Consider the following 18,534-nt stretch of genomic DNA (forward strand, 5'->3'; position numbering starts at 1 on the left):
GTCATCTTGAAATAACCAGTGGGAAGGAGGAGAAGGTGGAAAGGGAAACATAGGTGTGGGCGCTGCAGGGCTCCGGGCAGGTGTGTGGCCCCCTAGAGAGAGCTGTTGCAGGGAAGGGGCTGGGGGGAGAGAGAAATGTGGGAGATCAAAGTGTGGGGCATGGGGAGAGACCACAGGGTCAGCCCAGCAACAGGAGGGAGGGTGTGTGGTGCGGGGATCTTCCAAGAGGCCACCGTCGGGTCTGGCAGTATTTGGAGATAGAGGGATCTTCTGGGCACCTTACAACTCACATATACACAGCCAAGAGTCTCTGCCATAGAAGGGATCCCAGAGCTCTAGTAGAAGCCAAGTCTTTATTTTTAAATGGGGAAATAGATCAGGGAGAAGGAGCTGATGATAAATACACTTTCAATTGCTAAGCAGGGAGTGAAATTCAATCTCACACATTTTCACTTTTGGTCTTATACCCCTCATGTCTTGGCCAGCAGAATGCAGAGGCACTGTGTCCGGAGTCAGGAGCTCTGAGAAGCATGACAGTCTTAGAGCAACGTGGCCAATCCATTTCTTTGATTCTGGGTGAAGCCGTAATCCGCTCCCAAGTTTCATGGCCTGAGAACAGTGGGGGCCACTGCCAAGGAAAATGAAATGCGGTTGGCTGAGTTGCCTCCGTCCTTTAAAGGAGGGCTCCAGCATCCAGCCAGTCACAGATCCCCCAGCTTCAGAATTCTCGTGCACAGTGGGTTCTTTCCAATGCTTCCAGGGCACTGAATACGTGATTTAGTACTTACAAAAGTTCTCAAAGCTGACTTTTTCGAAATTTCAACAGTGCCATTAGAAAACTCCTCTTTAGCAGAGAAAGCTCCCAACACAGATTTGTAACCTCTGGGGATTTCAGAGTTCTGGGAAAGACTGTAAAGGAGATAACCAGCTCTCAGGAGCTGCCCCGAGCAGCCGTGTTGATTGAAGGGATGTCAGCCATTATTCCTGGAAGATAAGTAGATGATTCCTCATAAGAAAATTCAGTCGGCAAAAATGCATACTATCTTACATTAAATTCTATAGCACAAAAAAGGAGCATGTAGTTTTTCTGTGATTGATATTTTTGAAAATAGGAAGTCATGTTGGTAATCATAGATTACACAGGCTTTAAGCAGAGAGATCACAGTTTGCTGAAGCCATATTTTAAAAATTTGTTTTGCTAACATTTTCCAAGCATTTTTTGGATGCTCTTTTTAAGACACAAGCTAAATTGTCATTTCTAACCTTCGGCAACTACAATTCAGACTTTCAGTGTCTGAAGGGATGCTTGAGCTTGCAAGAGAGGAAACACATGGTTTTTCTCTATACTTGGGCTAAGTAGAAACAAATGTATTGGTTCACCTAAGCTGACAAGTTCAGGGGTAGGACTGGCTTCTGGCGTGAGAAGTGCAGATATCAAACTGTATCATCAGGAGCTGGGCAATTTTTGCTCTGATTTCTGCTAAATTGGGTTAGGCTTTAATCTTTGAGTGCTAAGAAATGGAGTCAGTGATTCGATCTGTAACCTCTTCTTGCAGTTCAGCTCCAATGAACAAGTTTCTTTTTTCCAAAAGTCACAAGGTCTCATGACATCTTTTTGGCTCTGGTTGAGTCAGGCGCCCATCTCGGAGTGAACCACTGGAGCTGCAGAGAACGCACTGGGGTCCTGGCTAGGCCTGGGTATGTCATGTATCCCTGGAGCTGAGAATGGCATTGCATGCTGGGATCACACGGACTGGGAATGGGCGATTCTACAGAGCTTCCACCACCTGTAAAGTAGCTCCAGAGGAGGGCTGCAGATGCTACAGAATAAAAGAGCTATCCACTACACTTTCCCAAACAGGCAAACTGGCAGATTACTATTAGTATCACAAGGGAGGCTTCACTTAACAAAAGGGTCCTTCAGAGGAGGATTCACTGAAGGCTTCCTTAAAGCAGTTGTCTCTAAATGCAGCTAATCACTTGTTTAGTGATCATTAATGCTTCAGTGGAAAGACTGAGGGAAGAAAGCCTTAAAGCTAAAATGTAAGACTCGCTGTCAATGGAGAATCAATCAAGAACGAAATAAAACAAATTTGAAATGGTAAGCTAGTCAACTGGAAAATAGAATTTGATTTACATAAAACTTCTCGCAAACATGACTATGCATGAAGCAACGTAGTTTCTACTGAGAAAGAAAACTGCACTTATTTACGAATATGTTTAGTGATGGCCCTCGTTCTCGTAAGCGAGCAAAACCCTGCTGTGAGTTTTAGTCACCGCTAAGTAAGTGATGAGAGGGCGTCCAACACAGTGCTTCCCCAGGCCTTAACTTTGGACGAGCCAACCACTAACCTACCATGTCAACAAAGGGCCACTGAGTTGTTTGGGGCATCTGTTAATATTAGAGACTTTCTGGGATACCTGAGAAGCCCAAGGTAGTTCTTGTACTGACTCTTACAGTCTAAACTAGAGTGCAGGTGGGATTTTATTTCAGAAAGTTCTTATTACTTACCGGCCGCTGAATGAATATGAAGCTTCTCACTAAAAGTAACAAAGTACATAGGTGAATGTTCATTCGTTTCGGATGTTTTAGTTTCATTATAATAGAAATTGTTGTCATGTTAACCTCTTTTATTTTTTGTTGTTGTTTATATTCAGTCATTATGTGGACTGGCACATTTGGGTTAGTGGCTCACGTTAATAAAATGTGACTTTTATTATTATTACAAAATACCTGCTTTTGTCCCATTTAGAGCTGTTGGGCCTTCACGTTCATTATTTTTCATTAATATCACTATTTTTTCTTTCCATTTTCATGTCTAATATCTATTTGCCTATTACTTTATTTTCAACTTTTCTTACCACTTTGCTAGGAATAATTTTTTTAATACAACATAGAGAGGATTTTAAAAAACACAGTCTGACAATCTCTGCTTTAATAGGGAAATTTATGTCATTCACATTTAGTGTACTAACTAATATGCTTGACTTTATTCCTCTATCTTACTTTATGTTTACTAAAATATACTTAGCTCTTTTTTTTTGTTTTTCTTCATTTTGGACAGTTTGATCCATTTAACATTTATTTCCATTTTTCCTCTGTTAATTGTTAATTGACATTTCTGTACTTTTTTGTTCAGCTCCTATTTCCCATTCCTCATTCTTATAATTCATACACTTTTTTTTAAATTGCTGGATAAAACCAGAAACCAAAGTGCTCTCTTCCATTACTCTTTCCTTCAGGCAAAGTAAATAATTTAAAACAGTTGGATTATTTTATTCTGTTCTCTCCTAATAATTTCTAGTTATAGCTAAGATAGTTTAGCATTTTTAGTTCAAAAACATTATTAGAATTTTCCCTGAAGTATACCTTTTTTCTTCTTAAAACACTGTAATCAGTCTTTCATTGCTAATTTTCAACCTTTATTATTATTATTAATTTGGAATTAACTCTAAAGGCTGCAAGCTAATGGCTACACAATATTTTTTTCTCTTATTTACTATATAATTTTTTTAAATTGGCAACAGATAGGTTGACCCTCAAGTTGTTCTATTCATATTATTCTCTATAGTCCCTTCAGAACTATAGATGTGGGTATAATTTCATTATTAATGAAGACAAAATAAAACAACACTGTGTTACCTCTAACCAACTACAAAAAATTATAATGATCACTAATTACCTTTTAATAGTCTATGTTCTAACTTAATCTCTATATTACTAATCAGATTCTACTCTATTAGCATAAACCCTTTCCTGCTAGCCTAAAGGTGCATGCATATATTTATGCATGCCCACGTGTGTGTGTGTGTGTGTGTGTGTGTGTGTGCGTGTGTGTGTGTTATGGGTCAGTAGAGAATTTGGGAAGCCAAAATGGCTGTGGAGATGAATTTTATGTGAATGATCATTGGAGGCTGTTAGCTCACTCTGTTACGGTTTTGCTGTGAGTTTCCCAGAATTTCTGTTTTTGGTTTTTGCCACACTTTTACAACTTGCCTGTATTTTAGTAAGACGCTGTCACAGGTATTTTAATTCCTAGCCCATGCTATAGACCTCTTAAGGGCAAAAGTCTGCCCCTTAAGTACAAGGCCTTGCCTATACCAAGAGCTGCTGAATAGTTATTGGCTTTACTTGTAATGTCAGCTTTGGGCATGGAAAGGACGTGTGGGTGAAGTCACGCCTCAGGCTGCCAAAGTTCCCGTGGGGTTTCTGACCTCAGTCTCCTGTTCCAGGGAAAGCGTCTTGAGGAGACCACCTCATCTTGCTGGGAAATGGTAAATGCAGAATGAGGTGTGACTGTTCAAACAACCAGGAAGTGGGTGTTCCCTGGACATGGGACTTAGAAGCTAAACCAGGGAGGTCCTGGTAAACCAGGACAGGACATGTTGGTCAGTAGAGTAGAAGAAATCCTCCATGTGGCTCAGCGCCCTCTCCAGCCCTAGGCACTGGAACTCTGCCCTGGGGAGAGCTCCCCATCCTCTCTCCCCTGGGTGGTGAACAATCCACTGTGCCTTTTACCTGAGTCTTTCCAAAGCACTCACATGCACTGTCGATGCATCCTTCTCACGGTGACCCTGTGGAATCAGGAAGGGAGATGGGACCAGCCCCATGTCACTGATGAGAAAGCTGAACCACAATCGCATCTTGTGAGTTTGTCCCCAGCCCACCCTCCAGAATCTGTTTCCCGGGAGGACAAGTGGGGTTTCTAGTTTGCCAAAAGTAGTCTCTGAGGGTGTTCCTATTTTAAGGATAAATGTCACTGACAGAGGCCATTGCCCTGACAGAAATAATAGGATAATTGAAATGCAGACACTGATTTTAGGGGAACGTACATAAAATAGGCAGATGAAGCAGACATAACTCGAGTTTTCTGCAAATTCATGTATTTCCTTTCATCGCTGTGTCTCATTGTTCCTTCAGAACTGAGAGTTGCTTTGCCTGGACTTCACATCTTTCTGCTAGTAACTGCCAGACAGGAGGCAGGGCTGGGGGCACCGAGCGCAGTCGAGAGGCCTGGGGTGGAACAGGAAAGGCTGGAATGGTGAAGGGGTTGCCCTGGAATTCCTTTCCCTCTGTTTTTCATAGACCCAGGGATAGGGCATATACCGTGATTTCATTCATGTGCTCATTCAATAGATGGTTCTGAACAGGGCTGGGAGTTGGGATGCAGGGATGAATGAGCCCACCCTGGCCACAGAGCAGCTCAGAACTTGCTCTAGCCCTCCTGAGATGCAGACCAGTCCTTCTCTTGGAGCCACATCTGGGTGCTGAGGCCTGGACTCAGCCATGTTCCTCACTCCGAGTTCATTTGTTTGGGATGGTTTAGTTAGTGTCTGTCTAAAGCCACGTGCCTGGCATACAGCAGGCTTCCAGGACATCTCTCCCCAGGCCTGTTCTCACACCGCCTTAAAGACAGGTTCTGAACCAGCATGCACATGTCATTGAAAGATTGACAGAGGAAAAGCATGTTAGCCTTTGTCCACACTGTCATTGCCCAGAGGTGAGGAGAATGCAGGCCCATGTGGTTTGCAACACCCTGCATCCTGCACCTCGGGGGTCTGGGGACAGCTGCTCCCGAGCTCACATGCTTTTGCTAACAGGACTGTCAGCTCCTGGCGTGCTCCCTGTCCTGGGCCTTTGATCACGCAATTAAGCTGCCCTCTGCTTCTGGGGTTCTGAGCTTACCCATACAGAAGTGAAAAGTTAAAATACTAAAATTTCCCCTGTTCTTAGCTTCTCCCTTTGCAGCTGCCGTTTTCTGGTATTCGAGGGTTTGCAAGTTAAGACCCTTTCTCTTGGGTTGATACCATCCCATGAGCACAAGCCCAGACCCTGGGAAGGCCGAGCACATGCGTCCTGGTGGACAGCTGCTGTCGATCCATCTGTCAGACTTGCCATAATGAGCATATGGCTGAAGCTTCCGGAAGCACCGTCAGAGGCGACTCGTTCAGCGCCCGTTTGTTGAGCAGTTACTGCATTCTCCTCGCCACCACACTAGGCGCTTTGTCAACGCTCAGTGACCCGGCAAGTGGCTTTCTCTCCCTTTCCAGGAACAGAGCCTCAAGCTGACACTGCCCTCAGATCCACTGAAAGGATAAACACGAGACCTCATGGATTCAGCACGCTGAAAAGAGAAGCCCGTCCATAGTCACTTCCCTCGGCACTGGCTCTCCACGCGGTCAGGACGCCATTTCTACTCGCCGGCTCACTCTGGGACTGTGTGCTATCAGTTTCTACAAATAATTCCACTCATTGGGTGTCCACAGAGTCAGATAATCAAAGTGACATTTTAAAACCCAGCCACGGCACCTTCCTAAGAAATGAGAGAGCGGACGCTCTTGGTCGCTCTGAAAAATCAAAGTCCTAACAGCTTCATCTTAGTCTCTGCACAAAGCAGCCTCGTTAGTTCTGAAACATCTGATTTGGGGGTGATTTGTGTAATAAAACATGTAAGCCTGGTTCCCTTGTGACTCTAAGGCCGGAAGTTAGTTCACTGTGAGGACATCACCAGAAACGGCCTCACCTATGCTCAGGACATCTCCTTCCTCCCAACCCGCTAGAATGTTCATTCCTGCAGTGGCAATGGGAAAAGGTCAGTGACTTCTCACCTTTTATTTTTTTATTTTTCTTTTTTTATTGCATTTTAAGTTTTGGGGTACATGTGCAGGACATGCAAGATAGTTGCATAGGTACACACATGGCAGTGTGATTTGCTGTCTTCCTCCCCTTCACCCACATCTGGCATTTCTCCCCCTGCTATCCCTCCCCAGCTCCCACCCCGCCGCTGTCCCTCCCCTATTCCCCCCAGTAGACCCCTTTTAAAAACGAGTTTCCATGACAACAAAACCACGATGGACAATTCGCAGTGCAAAACAAAACGAAACAAGCCCAAAGTCCAGGCACTGCTCAAACTTCAGCCGCTGACACTCGGCAGCCTAACCAGGGTTCACACAAACTCCGCGGTCCGCCTGCTGAACAAAAGCGGATTCAGAAGCTGAGCGGGACCGTGCGCCTGCCAGCCCCTTGCTGCAGAAGCTGAGTGGGACCGTGCGCCCGCCAGCCCCTTGCTGCAGAAGCTGAGCGGGACCGTGCGCCGCCAGCCCCTTGCTGCAAACACTTGAGATTAAAATTTTAGTTTCATGCCTTAGTCCTTCAACATACGGCAGGTGACTTTCAAACAAAGTGAACGGGAAAGAATAATTGGCCGAGGGGAGACGGGAGAGACAATCGTGTCCCCGGCGCCCCTGCTTCTCACAGCCCGGGTTTGTCGGGAAAATGCACAGTATCTGTTGCTCTCGTGGTTTGAGGGGTGGCTTCTGTTTGTGACATTTAATTACGCTGGTAGGTCCTAACGAAGCACACAATTTGTAGACTCCTGTTTCTCATGGAGGAGGCAGAGAGTGATCTATTTGCAGGAGTTCTGTATTTTTTCAGGCACTTTGCGGAGACACCCCAACCCCCCTTGGCTGCTGACTGTAAAGTAAGAAAACTATTACCCAGCTGGGGCAACAATGGACTCCCACAGTGCCTTTCTGCCTAGCTCACAGCTGCAGGAAAGTGGAGACTCAGCGGCAGGCAGCATTCTTCCCGCAGCCCCTTCTGTGGGCAGGAGCCCTCCCACGGATCCAATGTATTTCTATGCAAAACGCAGAAGAAGTGACATTTTAAAAGTTTTGACCTTTGTTTTTTTTTTTTTTTTTTTTTTTTTTTTGCATGAACCGAAGCATACATTTTTAAACCTTCTGACAGGGTGTCTGTTAGAAACAGCAATAGCCATTACTGTAATAATAAAATGTTTCAAAATTTGAAAATTCTATATTCAGTATAATGCACAGATAACCTTTGTCTAGAAAATGGTAGTGATGGGGGTTTCGAACCACTTTCTTTTTGTTCCCGGAAAACAGATCACGACAGACTTCAGGCATATTTAGAAACAATATCCCTGGACGCAATGTTTTCATTTGCTAATTTCAGACGTCCATGATTTTTTTTCCCAGAAAGGATTTTGAAGAGTTCGCATTTACACCATATGGTGTTTACATTTAATACTAGCAGTAATGTTATTTGTTCAGAAAGCCACTCTTTGCATTAAAAAAGCATTATTTCTAGATTCTAGTTTTTATGCCAACATATTTAGGTAGGGTTTTTTTTTTTTAAGTTTAACTTTTATTTGAATCCAAAATCTCTTTAGAAAAAAAAAGGACAACAAAATAACCAAGGCAGAAAACGACAAAGAGACCTTTCTTTTAAAGACCTTCCAATAAGTAAGGTCCGTGAATGGGAGGAGGGCGAAAGCTTTGGGAGGCTGAGGCGGGTGGATCACGAGGTCAAGAGATCGAGACCATCCTGGTCAACATGGTGAAACCCCGTCTCTACTAAAGATACAAAAAATTAGCTGGGCACGTGATGCGTGCCTGGAATCCCAGCTACTCGAGAGGCTGAGGCAGGAGAATTGCCTGAACCCAGGAGGCGGAGATTGCGGTGAGCCAAGATCGCGCCATTGCACTCCAGCCTGGGTAACAAGAGCGAAATTCCATCTCAAAAAAAATAAAAAAAGATATAACAAAAGAAATTAGAGCAAATATGACACTGAATTATTTACAACAAAAGACAGGTGAGTGGGAACGAGATGAGATTCCAAAGTCTCAAGTTAGACTATTATGTGGCTTTTCAACCTCAGACTCAAAAGATGCAGGATGGGGAGTGGCTGCTGAGACAGCGGGAGGACAGGGGTAGCCTCAGGCTGGCCCTGAGCACCTCGAGTTTCCTAACTTGCCCAGCTGATCGTCATCATCAGATTCTAACTTTTATTTTTAAGACCAGAGGATGTGCAGGGCAAAGTGAGCATTTATCCTTACTAAGGTGCTCAAAAATAAATGTTCTAGACCCTTCTTGGCTGTTCCGAAGCCTACTTCATACAAGCGGTCATCTACACCACTGTTGGGTTCTTCCTGCCCATTGCACAGAACGTCAGGGCATTGCTATAAAGAAAAAGTTTAATGGATGGAGGCCGGCCACACCACCCAGGAGACGGAGTTACCACCCAAATCCATCTCCCCAAAGGCTTGGAGGTTAGGGGTTTTCAGATAGCTTCGAGGTGAGGAGATAGGGAATGGGTGCTGAAGGCACGGGGTGTGGAAACATTCCGCACCCTGAGTCCATGTCTGGGCGGAATCCACAGAGCAGCTGCACCTCGGGTCACCCATCCAGGCAGAGTTAGCTGGTCAGAAGCTCACAGCCTGAAAACACATCTCGGAAGGCCAACCTGAGGCTCTGCAGTGGTGATGCTGTCTGCGGCGTGACTGGGGAAGCAGCCATCCTGTGGCCTCGGGAACAATGGCTGGTCGTCATTGAACGTTACCTTAGCAGAACTCCCAGTCCTAACCTTGTGGCCTTTTATTTCGTTTTAAAAGGTGGTTTTGTGAAGAGGTACTATCATCCTTACTTTAAGGTTAAATTATAAACTACATTCCTCCCGAAGTCAGGTTGGCCTACGCCCAGGTGTGACCAGAGACAGCTTGAGGTTAGAAGCCAGATGAAGCCAATGATGCCAGGTTTCTCTTAATGTCACAGGTTTTCAAAGGTCAGTCAAAGCAAAGTGTTATGTCTGAATACAGGTCTGGGCACCAGGAGCCTGGGGCTGAGATTTGAATTGTATTTCTCCCGTTACTTCTTGCTTTTTGGGCTGATCACTCAACTTTTTATTCTCTCTTCCTTGCATATGGAGGCAACAGCAACCGTTACTGCCGTCAGACGGCGGCCAGTGGACACCCAGTCAGTGTGAACGGCTAAATTGACAGGACTGCTTTCGATAAATCACATAATCTGAAAATACTGCCGACATCAAGAGCATGATTTAATTTAGAAAATTCAGATTGTGTCTGTAGCACCCAAACCATTTGCCAACTCAAACTCATTCAAGTAAAACAATAAATCAGTCAAGCTGGCACAATGCATTTATGAAAAATTTGTATTGTATATGCGAAAACCCTTTTTATGATCTTATAAAGGGAAACACTTTAGCACCACAATGACATGTTAAAACTCATTCACGTTCTTGAGAAGTTCAAATCATGGAATGTTAGGGTTTACACTAGTCAGCCTCACCCAGAGTCACAGAGACAGAGCAGAGGTAGAACTGGGAGCACAGCCAGGGTCCTTTCCCTGAATGCCCCCTGGAGCTCCTCTCTCCTACCCCTCCCCTCCATCTCCTCCCCTCTTCCTCCTCCCCCTGCTTCTCCTCCTCTTCCTCGTCCCCCCGCCCCTCCTCGTTCCCCTCCTCCTCCTCCTCCTCCTCCTCCTCCTCCTCCTCCTCCTCCTCCTCCTCCTCCTCCTCGCAGCAGCTGACAGTGGAGACCAGCAGGACTGGCCACCTCCTTCCTCACCCCACACTTTCTGTGCCCCTGCCCCCGTGCCCAAGGCAGCAGCCATTCGCTGCAGCACGACTCTCACCTTCAGAGTGCGTGTCGGCAAAGGAACACCCGCCGGAAGGAGCCAAGGACGCTGCCCAGGTGGTGGTGAGGGGCCCTGAGGATCCATCTGTGGCCCAGCAGCACAACTTGGGTCACCACCCAGGGCGCAGGCAGGCCTGGCAGCTAAGGAAATTGCAGAGGCCTCCTCCTGGAAGCCTGCTCCTCATTATTTCCGACCGTCACTCTATTCAGGCAAATTCCAAACGTATGATTTCCTGAATTGCAGGCCCTCTCCTGTTCACATGTGGAGGAAGGAGGCCATACGCGATGTTTAGCCTCACCGGTCTCTCCATCATGTCACAGAGTCCTGCTACACCGTGCCTGGGACTGGCACCGCCCTGAGGGTCTGCCCCTGGGGTCTGGGGTGCCGAGGGTCTGACCTTAGCCCCGTCATGGAGGCAGTGGGAGGGTGCAGGTTATCCACATCCAGCTGTAGAAAGCAGCACAGACAAGATATGAATACACACACACGGGCAGAACAGCATTTTAAGTCCAGAGCAAGATGCGGACTCCCTGCGTGGGGGCTGCTGCCTGGAATGATTTCTTCGTGCAGCTTCCTATGGGTTGGCCAGTTAACAGGTCAAGGCAGTTTCAGCTGACGGTTTCTTGTGGCGTCTGCAGGGCTCTATATGAAAACCCTCCATGGGGGAAAAGCCCTTGATGGCTGCATCGTATGATGCACACGTAATGAAACTTACACTGGGCCAAGACGCGTACTGCCATTTCTGAGGTTTAAGAGTAGACAGAAGTGAATGACTGTAACTCACTAAGAAAAACGAGCTGCTGAGTATCTACGGCAGTGTGAGCCATGTTTTCCGATCATGGAAAAGCATCTTTAGAAAGCTTGGCAGGAGATCCAGGGCACAGAAAGTCCTTAGGCCCCAACACACTGAAAGGAGCACTTTCTGGTCACTGAGTGTGGGGCTTCACCACCCTGGGACTTCCAGTGCTCTGAACTTTGAGCCACGGCTTCCAACATCACAACACAGCAAGCTAAACCTGACAGGTCAGGAGGGCTGGGATCCCTTCCTCCTCTCACTGCTGAGAAAGCCTCCTCCAAATTCCAGGGAGGATTCCACAGAGGGATGCAGTCTGACGAGAGACACCGATGGTGTTAAAAGGCCAAAGGTTTTTTTCTCTGTGTGTTTTTTACTAAGCTCCATTTTTATCATCTGTAAAATGGGGATAATGACAGTGTTTTTTCATAGACGGAAAATATCTCAGGAGAAGTCTACAGAGCACCCAGCGCGCTATAATGAGTGACAGTTTTCATTATGAAGAATGTCCACACAAGAAAGAAGTAGATTAAAATCGCTCAAGAGAATAAGAAGGCTTCCTATGGAAAAAATGAAAACAAACATACATTTTTGCCATAGAGTGGCTTTTGAGAGGCCGGGGGGTGGGGGGGACATTCGCTCTCACCCACGTTCTCCATCCAGCCAACGCATTCTATTTACAGGACATACTTAGGTGTGACCATTTTCTGAAAGCTTTTCTAGGAAAAAGCTGCACAGCAAATTTCAGAACAAATCCACAGAGTGGTGTCGAAAGTTGAGGGTCTTTTACACACAAAATAACACTCACAACTGCTTGTCTTTGTCCCCGCTTTCCCCAGGACTTCTTCCCAGGAGCGGAGTAGCACACCTGTGGGACAGCAAGGCCAGGATGCACACAGACAGGCGGGGACTGCAACTGTACCACACACCCCAGAGCAGAAGCTGGACACACAAGCCATGGCCACACACCCCAGAGAGGGAGCTGGACACACAGGCTTCAGCCACGCACCCCAGAGTAGGAGCTGGACACACAGGCTGCAGCCACGCACCCCAGAGCAGGAGCTGGACACACAAGCCATGGCCATGCACCCCAGACAGGAGCTGGACACAGAAGCCACGGCCAGGCACCCCAGAGAGGGAGCTGGACACTCAAGCTGCAGCCACGCACCCCAGAGAGGGGGCTGGACACACAAGCTGCAGCCACGCACCCCAGACAGGAGCTGGACACACAAGCTGCAGCCACGCACCCCAGACAGGAGCTGGACACACAAGCCGCAGCCACGCACCCCAGACAGGAGCTGGACACACAAGCCACAGCCACGCATCCCAGAGAGGGAGCTGGACATACAAGCCGCAGCCACGCATCCCAGACAGGAGCTGGACACACAAGCTGCAGCCACGCACCCCAGACAGGAGCTGGACACACAAGCTGCAGCCACGCACCCCAGACAGGAGCTGGACACACAAGCCACAGCCACGCATCCCAGAGAGGGAGCTGGACACACAAGCTGCAGCCACGCATCCCAGAGAGGGAGCTGGACACACAGGCCACAGCCACGCACCCCAGAGAGGGAGCTGAACATACAAGCCGCAGCCACGCACCCCAGAGAGGGAGCTGGACACACAAGCTGCAGCCACGCATCCCAGAGAGGGAGCTGGACACACAGGCCACAGCCACGCACCCCAGAGAGGGAGCTGGACATACAAGCCGCAGCCACGCACCCCAGAGAGGGAGCTGGACACACAAGCTGCAGCCACGCATCCCAGAGAGGGGGCTGGACACACAGGCCACAGCCACGCACCCCAGAGAGGGAGCTGGACATACAAGCCGCAGCCACGCACCCCAGAGAGGGAGCTGGACATACAAGCCGCAGCCACGCACCCCAGGCAGGAGCTGGACACACAAGCTGCAGCCACGCATCCCAGAGAGGGAGCTGGACACACAGGCCACAGCCACGCACCCCAGAGAGGGAGCTGGACATACAAGCCGCAGCCACGCACCCCAGAGAGGGAGCTGGACACACAAGCTGCAGCCACGCATCCCAGAGAGGGAGCTGGACACACAGGCCACAGCCACGCACCCCAGAGAGGGAGCTGGACATACAAGCCGCAGCCACACATCCCAGAGAGGGAGCTGGACACACGGGCCGCAGCCACACACCCCAGACAGGAGCTGGACACTCAAGCTGCAGCCACGCACCCCAGAGAGGGGGCTGGACACACGGGCCACAGCCACACACCCCAGACAGGAGTTGGACACTCAAGCCGCAGCAATCAACCCAGCTTGTGTACTGACGACCATTCGAATGTCATGTGAAAAGCTGCAAATGTAGACGCTGCCCTTTAATTTGATTTCATGTGTCACTAATTTACTTAGCTGGCAGAGAATAATGAATACAGACACAAAGTGGGGCTATCGAGTCCGCCTAAAGAGCAGACGCCAGTGCGGAGCCAAGGTGTTTCAGGATCGCCTCTGTCCTCTCTCTCTGTCTCTCAGCTTCAGTCTCTGTTTCTTTCTCTTTTAGGCTTTCTCAAAATTGGGCCATTTGTTGAAGCATAGCTCAGATTTTATTTGTAGAGATGGATTTTCTTTCTAAAGTCTCTGCTTCAGTGTAAGTAATATCAGAGAAAAACAGTAGCCACAGCCAATGTATACCTGTCACATGCCTGGAGGGGAGAGAGGCCACATGCAGCACATGATAGAGGCCACATGCATCATGTGATAGAGGCCACGTGCAAAACGTGATAGAGGCCATATGCATCACATGATAGAGGCCACGTGCAGAACACAACAGAGGCCACATGCAGCACATGATAAAGGCCACAGACAGAACATGATAGAGGCCACATGCAGAGCAGATAGAGGCCACATGCAGAACAGGATAGAAGCCACATGTAGCACGTGATAGAGGCCATATGCATCACATGATAGAGGCCACGTGCAGAACACAACAGAGGCCACATGCAGCACATGATAAAGGCCACAGACAGAACATGATAGAGGCCACATGCAGAGCAGATAGAGGCCACATGCAGAACAGGATAGAAGCCACATGCAGCACGTGATAGAGGCCACATGCAGAGCAGATAGAGGCCACATGCAGAGCAGATAGAGGCCACATGCAGATCAGGATAGAGGCCACATGCAGAACAGGATAGAAGCCACATGCAGCATGTGATAGAGGCCACATGCAGAGAAGATAGAGGCCACATGCAGATCAGGATAGAGGCCACATGCAGCATGTGATAGAGGCCACATGCAGAACAGGATAGAAGCCACATGCAGCACATGATAGAGGCCACATACAGAGCAGATAGAGGCCACATGCAGATCAGGATACAGGCCACATGCAGCACGTGATAGAGGCCAAATGCAGAATGTGATCAAGGGGGCCTCTCACCATCAGGCTGGTGAGGGTGGCGCTGCTGCTCTCCTCATGTTATAACTGAGGAAGTGGGGGCTTGGAGAGGTTCGGTAACTTGAATAAGGCCATCTTGTGGGTAAATGGAGGTTCTGGGAGGAGAACACAAGTCCTGACTGAGGAGCCAGAGCTGTCAGGTGTGTCTTAATAGTTTCTTCCAGTCACTTTGGGGTCCTGGCCTTTCACTGTCCAAACCAGCCCAAGTCTGCCCAGATGTGCAACTGCATTCATTTCAGCAAGACATTAGAACCATACATGAAATGAGGTATTTTTTAAAATAAAATCTGCCTAAGGACAAGGTCCTCTCAGAAACCGCATGGACCTAGAAAATACACACATGCATCTTGCTCAATAACTAGCATGTGGAAAGTTCATTTACAGTTCACTGAGTGAGGAGAACCGATCTGTCTTAGTTGCCAGGTGAAGCGGGAGCTGTTTGTATAATTGTTTGAAATGAGTCCTCGAAGAGGATGCAGTGACTGCTGAAGAGGCGTTGCCACGAGCCTGCGTCAAACAGCTTTCTCTATGACTAACAGGCACCGTTTTCTTCCTTTCTGCTCGCGCATGTGAATAGGTGTAAAAATGCCCACACCAAAACCTAAAGGAAAATGGTGTAGTAGTGCTGCACGTGGCCTCTATCACGTTCTGCATGTGGCCTCTATCCTATTCTGCGTGTACCCCATCACATGATGCATGTGGCCTCTATCCTATTCTGCATGTACCCCATCATGTGATGCATGTGGCCTCTATCACTTTCTGCGTGTGGCCTCTATCCTATTCTGTGTGTACCCCATCATGTGATGCATGTGGCCTCTATCACTTTCTGCATGTGGCCTCTATCACGTTCTGCATGTGGCCTCTATCATGTGATGCATGTGGCCTCTATCATGTTCTGTGTGTGGCCTCTATCATGTTCTGTGTGTGGCCTCTATCATGTTCTGTGTGCACCCCATCATGTGATGCACGTGGCCTCTATCATGTTCTGCACGTGGCCTCTATCCTGTTCTGCGTGTGGCCTCTATCATGTTCTGCGTGTGGCCTCTATCCTGTTCTGCGTGTGGCCTCTAATACATTCTGCATGTGGCCTCTATTCTGTTCTGTGTGTGGCCTCTATCATGTTCTGCGTGTGGCCTCTATCATGTGATGCATGTGGCCTCTATCATGTGATGTGTGTGGCCTCTATCCTGATCTGTGTGTGGCCTCTATCATGTTCTGTGTGTGGCCTCTATCATGTTCTGTGTGCACCCCATCATGTGAGGCACATGGCCTCTATCATGTTCTGCATGTGGCCTCTATCCTGTTCTGTGTGTGGCCTCTAACACATTCTGCGTGTGGCCTCTATCCTGTTCTGTGTGTGGCCTCTATCATGTTCTGCACATGGCCTCTATCATGTTCTGCATGTGGCCTCTATCCTGTTCTGCGTGTGGCCTCTAACACATTCTGTGTGTGGCCTCTATCCTGTTCTGTGTGTGGCCTCTATCATGTGATGCATGTGGCCTCTATCACGTTCTACATATGGCCTCTATTATGTTCTGCACATGGCCTCTATCACGTTCTGCATGTGGCCTCTATCATGTTCTGCATGTGGCCTCTACCACCTTCTGTGTGTGGCCTCTATCACATTCTGCATATGGCCTCCATCGTGTGCTGCATGTGGCCTCTAATGTGTGTTGCACGTGACCTCTGTCATGTCCCTGCCTGTGGCCTCTATCATGTCCTGCATGTGGCCTCTATCACATTCTGCACGTGGCTTCCACTGTGTATTGTATGTGGCCTCCATCAATCAAAAAGCCAGGGTGCATCACTCTTTGATGCTATTTCTTATTCCCTCCTCATGATGTGTTATGCTAATCATCACCTAGTTAATTAACTCAGGGGTATCTGTTGAGTGCCTGGCACTTTAGAGACTGTGCTCGATTCTCAGACGGCAGCGGTGACTGGCGTGATGTCCCCCAGTTCCCGTTTATTGCCTCTTCACATTTATCCATAGACCTGGCCAGCTGGGTTGAAAGCCCCTCATGTCTCCCTCCCTCTCGGAGCTGGCCTCTGCTCTGCACTTGGTGTTCTCAGGGAAAGCCGCTCCAGCAGTGTGGGTTGATGCAGCTACTCCAAATGCACAGGGCTGCCATTAAAAACTGAGGTGCTAGTTTGAATGATATTTGCTGGTTTACTTACTTAGTTAACTACATTTAAATGCCCCTGGCTTACTAACATCACAAGGGTCCTTGCATGCCCAGGCCAGGCGTCACCCCGCCTGTGCCCTCTGGGAAGGCGGCACCGACAGTCGCTGCCAGGACACAATGGTTCCAGGACATCCTCGCCTGACCTGAGCCAGATGAGAGAGAGTCTTGCTCATCATATCCCTTAGCTCAGGATTTTCCCCAAGAGATGCCCGGACAACCAAGATAGGCAGAGGAAGGCCACAAAGAGGTGGTCACTGGCGACTGAGCAGCCAGGGGTAAAAAACAGGCTCTGATGAGGGAGACACAGAGATGGGGCACCTTGTAGGGACACACAGGCCTGGACCACCGAGAAGCCTGTGCCATTGGGGTTCCACTTGGAGCCCAACTCCAGGCCAGGAGTGTCTAAGGCCCTTGTGGGAGGGTATCCCTCACCCCCACAGACAAGGAAGCCAGTCTCTGAGGGCACCAGGTTTGCTCACAGCTGAGTGCAGAGCTGGAGCCAAGGTCAGGCCCCTGCCAGAGCCTCAGCAGCCAACCCCCAGCCACGCCCATGACCCCCACACCCTGCCTCTTCCAGCTCTGCAGCCATGCCTTGATAGATTCCTCTTCCAGCCATGCCTTGATAACCCCACATCCCTCCCTCCAACCACCTGGGGAGTCCCCACAGTCCCGAGCTCAGGATCCCTACACCAACCACGCCCCCGACACGGGACTGAGACTCCTTGGTTACGAAGCAGCAGCCTGGGTGAGAGGCGGCCTCGGGAGGGAAGAAGCCTTTCTGTCCTCACCTGCTGTTCCTATGTTGATGGCTGCCTTGTCCAACTTCTTTGCCTTTTCCCAGGTGCATCTGTGCCTGGGTGCATGGGTGGGTGGCACAGCATGTCCCTGGCGCAGCTCGTCGGGGCCCCTCTTCACCCATGAGCACTGCCCAGGAGCCTGCACTTCTCCCCAGCATGTGCACAGGAAGGAAGTGTCCTGAGCCCACCAAGAGGTCCACCATCGGCAACTCAGAGCCCACTCTGTGAAAAGCACGCCCTTCCTCAGCCAGCCAAGCCGCCCATGCGCTGAACTTTGCCGGGCATCTGGGACAATGCAGGGACCACACACACAGACAGTGCTCTACCCCGTCACCCCAAACTGCCAGAGAAGCTGCTTACCCAGCAATGTAGCTGAAGGTGAAAGGAACGGGGCAGAAGATGGCATGGAGCCCGAAGAATGCCCTGCAGATTTGTAATTTGGGCTAATGAGAAGCTCCAGAGCAAGCTGACTCGTTACATAAGAATCTGGAGCTGCCTCCTACTTTCCTGCCTGGCTTTATTTTTGTTGCCTCTCCATGGGTTCATTTAAGGTCTGTGGTGGCTGAAGTATTTTACCCTGAGTGTGGCAGCAAACACTGTGTCCTTGTGTGGGTGTACGAGGGCTGACCCGGGGAAGGGTGTCGAGGAGAGTGAGCTGCCAAGAGCTCCACCACCCACAACTCAGAGGCAGCCTTCTGTGGTCAGCGGGCTGTGGTCAGCGGGCTGCAATCAGTGGGCTGTGGCCACGGCCTCCCTCCCGTCCTGAGGACAGTCCTCCGCATCAGGATCAAGTGAAGGGCAGCTACCGCGAGTCCTTTTGGGAGCACACCACCCCCTGAAATCATGGTGAAACGAGATGCAAAGCAAGCAATTAACCAGGAAA

The 18,534-nt window shown here is 48.9% G+C and overlaps 1 long non-coding RNA gene across 1 annotated transcript; it reads right to left on the reverse strand.

The window, feature by feature from the left end:
- Positions 1–339: 339 nt before the first annotated feature.
- LOC144577155 (uncharacterized) lies at positions 340–18,124 on the reverse strand. The gene is made up of 2 exons (XR_013520507.1): positions 17,643–18,124; positions 340–984 (listed from the first exon to the last, which is right to left on the reverse strand). It is a non-coding gene; the product is annotated as an uncharacterized LOC144577155 (long non-coding RNA).
- Between the last annotated feature and the right edge of the window lie 410 nt (positions 18,125–18,534).

Source organism: Callithrix jacchus, chromosome 1, assembly GCF_049354715.1.
Source record: "Callithrix jacchus isolate 240 chromosome 1, calJac240_pri, whole genome shotgun sequence".
Classification (NCBI taxonomy): domain Eukaryota; kingdom Metazoa; phylum Chordata; class Mammalia; order Primates; family Cebidae; genus Callithrix; species Callithrix jacchus.